At 41.9% G+C, this 6,211-nt stretch overlaps 1 long non-coding RNA gene across 1 annotated transcript; it reads right to left on the bottom strand.

Moving 5' to 3' along the window:
* Positions 1–3,360: 3,360 nt before the first annotated feature.
* Positions 3,361–4,275, bottom strand: LOC309526302. The gene is made up of 2 exons (XR_014216716.1): positions 4,124–4,275; positions 3,361–3,537 (listed from the first exon to the last, which is right to left on the bottom strand). It is a non-coding gene; the product is annotated as an uncharacterized lncRNA (long non-coding RNA).
* Between the last annotated feature and the right edge of the window lie 1,936 nt (positions 4,276–6,211).

The following is a 6,211-nucleotide window of genomic DNA, read 5'->3' on the forward strand; positions in this document are numbered from 1 at the left end:
AAACTGCCCCCTCCACCCCCTTCATACGCCACTGCTTCTAATATGTCCTTCCGTTGTGGATTGCTACTTCTACCTCCACTCCCTTCTAAACTAGGGCTGCAATTCTGAACATATCTTTTGGGCATCAGCTCCACTGAACACAGTATAGCTTAATCCTGAGTAAAGGTTGATCGGCTTGCATTGTAAAGAGACAATTTAGTTTATCTTCATAAGCTCCTGTTTCAATTTAGTTCAGAACTTGATTAAAAGCAAGTGTTTTACATCTACCGCTAAACTGAGATCACAATGATGATGATTTTACAAAATGCCACCATTGTATCTTGGAAGCCAAGGAAGCCTATACTACTTCATGCAACATCTAATCTATAACTCATGCTATACTTCAGAAATTATGGGATATTAACAAACCTGTTTCCTTATTGCAAAGCATCAAGTAAGAATATTACTCCTATTCCTACAGCAATCCTGTACATATCTACGCAGAAGTCCCCTTGAGTTAAATGAAACTTATTCCCAGATACAGGATTGTTATCTTTCGCCAAAATCAGAATTAATAAAGGAAGGGTTCAAAAGAAATTAACATTGCACTCAGAACTATTGGATGTTAAGCCATCTGGTCTCATGCAATGAGTTGCATCGGGCACTGAGGAGTTGGGGTGAGTGAGGGAGGAGAAGCTAGCCACAGATTTTCATCAGCGAGCTGTTAAATTAGTACTTTTGCTTCACAGGGCTTGTTTTATTCAATCTGCCTTTATTAAGAACACAGGTTTGATTCTGTGAGGAACAAATTCTTCTAAGTTCTTAAAAGGAAAATGGTTGTAAGCATGCTTTTATTAGGCTGCATTACTGGATAACCAATACAACATGTTACCATTATGAATCATCTGATTTAGAGTGACACGAAAAGAACTTGGAGGAGTGGGGCGGGGGGAGACTCCCAGCCAAAACACTGGCAGGCCACAGCTCACCAGGCCGGATTTGATTGGCGCTTGCTGAGTTTTCAGCTGTGCTCAGTAGCAACTGTGTCTACGGCTTATCATTATTTAGACTACACTTCCCAGACATGTAATAGCGTTGAGGAAATCAGGGCCAGGCTGAAGGCTTGTCTACATTACAAATGTAAACCAGTTTCAAACCTGTTTATCCCTCTTAACTCTAGCCTAACTGAGAGACTGGGGTCTGTAGTTCTACAAAGGAACAAAGGACTTCTAACAGAATTCTCACAATCCACCCAAATGTACAATTCACACAGATTTATATATATATATATAAAAAGAGAGATCGTGACAGTTAAACTGATTTCAAACTATAATGCTATGGTGTGGATAATATGCTCTCCAAGACACAAACAGAGTGCTGCAAAGACAATCCCTCTACAGTGAAACAATTACCGGTAACCAGGAAAACTAAAATCATCTAGGCTTGACTCTCATTAGGGAGCCTTGTGTATTAGACCTTGCCAAATAGATAGAGGCAACACTATTTTGCCATAATACAGTTTTTGCTATCCATTGCACACGGACCTGCTTTTTAAATTGTCCTTTTATAGTGTGACATGAAATTAATGGATTCACCATTCACTGACCAATTGCATATATGTCTCAGCGTTGCTCTAAAGAGCTCAAGGCAACACATACAGCTCTCCCCTTTTGTATCTTCACAACAGCCCTTTGAGGTAGATTAGTTTTAGAGGTAGTGATTATTAGTCCAAAGTTCATGGCTGAATGTGGATTGAACTTGGATCTCCTCAGTCCTAGTAAGGCACTCTAACCACTACATACACGTCTTCTCGCCAGTTTTACTGTTAGTCATACAAATGTATTTCTTGGGTGATTCCCGACAAGGTATTTACTCTGGGACAGCCATTCTTTATTCACTCATTTTCCCCCACTCTGGGCATTCCCATTATGTAATCAACATACTGTCATTATCCTGGGTTTTCCATTATATTGCTTCCATTTGTTTCTGAAGCTCAGGAAGGAGAATGACTAAGAACACCCTCTAATTAAAGGACTAATAAAAGAGCCTGCCCACTTTGGCCCTCGCCATACAGATGGCATATGAGATTGAAGTGAAGGTCAAGCATTTTATTAGATACAGTGTGGAACCACAGTAGCAATGTTGCTTGCAGCTCTTTGTGCAAAGAGATACGTCTCAGGAGGAAGGCTAAAGAGTTGCAGTTTAGATACACCCATTATATGTGATTTAGGAATATGCATGGATATCTACACCACCAAACTTGCCTTTTTAAGCAACAGCTTGAGCTAGCTGTTTATTGTTGGAATATACTGAGGAGAAACTGAAAGGACCTGGAAAAAAGGGATAAAGGCAGGGTTTAGCCCATAACAATGAGATATTCTATTTTTAAAAAATAGGTTTTAAATTTAACCAGCGGGAGAAGCTGAAACCTTCCCCTGAGTTTTAATGGAAGCACGCAATGCTGGAGATGCTGCCTACTGAGCACCTAAGGTAGCTGCACTTGTCGGTTTAGTTTTTAAATGCCCACCCATCCGATTTGTTTGAAATTAAAAAGAGTTCACTGAAAATGCAACAGCTGGGTCACTGAACATCTTCAGAGTCCATCATTTTGTTCACATTCTTCAGCATTAACTGATAAATGCCCCTAAAGACAATTACTAGGGGAGTAGGTAAAAAAGATAAAGGACCCCTGGACGGTTAAGTCCAGTCAAAGGTGACTATGCGGTTGTGGCGCTCATCTCACTTCAGGCTGAGGGAGCTGGCGTTTGTCCACAGACAGCTTTCCGGGTAATGTGGCCAGCATAACTAATCCGCTTCTGGTGCAAGGGAACACCGTGACAGAAACCAGAGCGCACGGAAACACTGTTTACCTTCCTGCCACAGTAGTACCTATTTATCTACTTGCACTGGCATGCTTCCAAACTGCTAGATTGGCAGGAGCTGGGACAGAGCAACGGGAGCTCACCCCATTGTAGGGATTCAAACTGCCAACCTTCTGATCGGCAAGCCCAAGAGGCTCAGTGGTTTAGACCACAGCGCCATCCGTGTCCCTATACTAGGGGAGTAAGCCTCACTGGACACACTTGGACGTCACTTACTTCTAAATAATCATATATGGGATTGCCCTGAGAGGCCATTTATGAAGTTGCTTTGTTAAGGGAAGAACAACTGTGATTCATTTACAGAAAATGGCAGCCTTGTCTGATGGATAGCCAACAATTACCCCAGACCCTCTTTCCTTCCCTCCGTCTTCGTTCCTACCTCCACCAGAGTCCCAACTCCCACCAACTCATTGTCACAAACACAATAACAGTAATTATCCTATAATTGAGCACTACAGTCACACTCTAGCCAAAGACGTCAGTGCGGGAAGGAAACTGGTAATGTTCACAGTGATTATTTATTTCCCCATTGTCTCATACATGGGTGGTATCTGTTGGGAAACCGGCCTTTCATCAACCCACTTCATCTCTCCCTCTAGCTCTCTGTAGTTGCTCCCACTCTTGTTAACAATCAGAATCCACCTAGGCAAGGCTTGTCTGCCAGTGGGGCTCCTGGCTAGACATCAGAAGAGAAAGGGGCAAAAGATTTGTTAATGTGTGGAAAAAACCCCTGCCAGGATCTCAAAAGTATTTTAATAGATTTCTTGTAATTGTGCTTCACTAAGGCTTTGTAGAGAGAAATTCAAAGCATCGTTTTCTAGCCTAAGGCTTCCATACAATATCATGATATGAAGATGTTCTTAAAAAAGACATTTTGCTATTACAGAGGTTAGGGTGGTGGTGGAGGAAGCAAATGTTCGTTAATAACATATAGCCTACTTTCAAGGTGTCATTTCAGTACAAAAGGAGCAGTGATGCATTTAGGTGATTTTAGACTCTGGGCCGGATCCATCTTAGGGACTCCATCAGCAGAAGTGCAGTGCAATGGCTCCCACTTACGTAACAGGGCATTCCCCCTTCTCCTCCCCCCATGGACCCTGCCCGTCCCCAATGGGCTGTGTGGGAGTCAGGAGAACCCCCAGAACAGTGCATGGGGTGATGGGGGATAGTTCCATTTGACAAACTGGGGGGCAAGTGAAATAACTGGAGCGTTGGCAGAGCAATCTTAAGTGGTGGTGGTGGGGATGGAATGATAGACCTACCAACCCATCCATGCCCTGTCTGCTTGCTCCAGCCAGGAACATCATCAGTGGTGCTTTTGGGAGGAGCAGAAAAGGCTCCTAGTCATGGGAGCAGCAGAGGCTCACAGAGATAGGCAGACAGGCCCCTCTGCCATATCCTAACCAGGGGGTTAGGATTGCTTTCTCAGAGAGCACTATATAAGCATCATTATTAAGGCAGCTTTATATGTGAGATTGCGTTTGCCTGAAGTTCCCTCCCTCACACAAAGGGACGTTGTGACATCGCAGCTGATGAGGCTCACAGTCTCCAACTCCCAGCCAATGCACAAATGTGTTTCTATCGTTGGCCATGTAGCTGTATTTTCCACTGTCCTGCTGCAGAAAGAAAGTCCAGGCAATCTATCTATCTATCATCTATCTATCATCTATCTATCATCTATCTATCTATCTATCTATCTATCTATCTATCTATCATCTATCTATCTATCATCTATCTATCTATCTATCTATCTATCTATCTATCTAATCTATCTATCTAATCTATCTATCATCTGAAAGCTCCTTATGCCAGCCGCTGAACTTAATAGCAAAAATAATACTTATAAGAATACATTGCTATAACAATGAGCTACAGTATGAAACATCTCCTGGATTCACTTTTCCTTGCATTATTGATAAGCATCAGTCAGAAGGAGGGTCTATAGGTTAAATCTATATTGCTTTGAATTTCCCTTCTATGGCCAAGATCAGACGCCATCAACACATCTTGAACTGATTTAAGGCCCTGGGGTGTTACTTAGTGCCATTCAAAACACAGCAAGCCATTTTCCATGCGCCGAGGCCACTAGGGCTCGTTAGAATGGCATTTTTAATAAAAGTGGAGTGTAGCTACAACAGTTTGCAGCCCTGCTCTCCAGATCAACCGCTATGTACGTCATTCCCCTCTGCCCCCATTCACATACCCTCCAGACTTTTGACTAGAAGGACAAATTCATATTAGGTGTAATTCTACTGAAACCAATACCATTCCAACCAACATACATTAGAGTTAAAGTCATTTGAAGTTACCATAAAAATGTGTGTATGTGTGCGTGTTTATTTTTATTTTTAGAAGGTTCCATGGCACGAAAGAAATCCAATTAATAAAGAGATGAAAAAGAACATATCTGGTTGAGGATCTCTTTAGAACCATATTTTTATCCTGGAAACAATGAGAAGGAGTAAACTATAGCATTATCTATCTACTGCTAGGAATGGATTAAAATTAGAATGACAACACTCACAATAGTGGACTAATGCGGAATGAAATGACCAATGGAAGATTATTCTGCAGGAAAATTATTCTGGCTGTGACTCTGGCCTATGAGAACATTTCATTTCATTTTAACCGACATGCAAAGTTTCAGGGGTGAAGAAAAAATCTGTCAAATTTTTGTGAGCGTGCTATCAAACCCACATAAAGCTTTGTTGTGGTACAGTAAGAATATCTGAGTTCCATGATAAATCAAATGAAGAGTCAGGCAAGACAGGATATTGTCTCCAATGGTGGTTCATCAGACGATCCAGCAAAGTTCATAAAAGTGTCAAATGATGGTATCCATTTCCTTCTCCCCTTTCTTTGTTCCCAGTCTCACTAGAGAGATATACCATCTCTGCCACTGACAGCTTCAGTTTTGACTAATATATATATATATATATATATATATATTTGCTTTCGTAGATTTTCACGGGTACAGGAATGCAGGTTTTGGTGTCTTCGGGTGTCTTCCCGTGTAAGAGTCGGGGTGTCTGTGCGACGTTTCGACGAGGTCTCACTCGTCATCTTCAGGCTGGTGCTTTCGGCTTCTTGTTACTGGAACAGAGCAGAATCTGGTGTTTGAGTTCCTATAAATATCCATCTTCAGGCTGGTGCTTTCGGCTTCTTGTTACTGGAACAAGAAGCCGAAAGCACCAGCCTGAAGATGACGAGTGAGACCTCGTCGAAACGTCGCCCAGACACCCCGACTCTTACACGGGAAGACACCCGAAGACACCAAATATATATATTAAAGCTTTTTATATGTATTTTAGCAACCAGTAAGATTTCTTTGTGTATTTAGAAAACACTCA

Source organism: Podarcis vaucheri, assembly GCF_965113315.1.
Source record: "Podarcis vaucheri genome assembly, chromosome: 2".
Lineage (NCBI taxonomy): Eukaryota > Metazoa > Chordata > Lepidosauria > Squamata > Lacertidae > Podarcis > Podarcis vaucheri.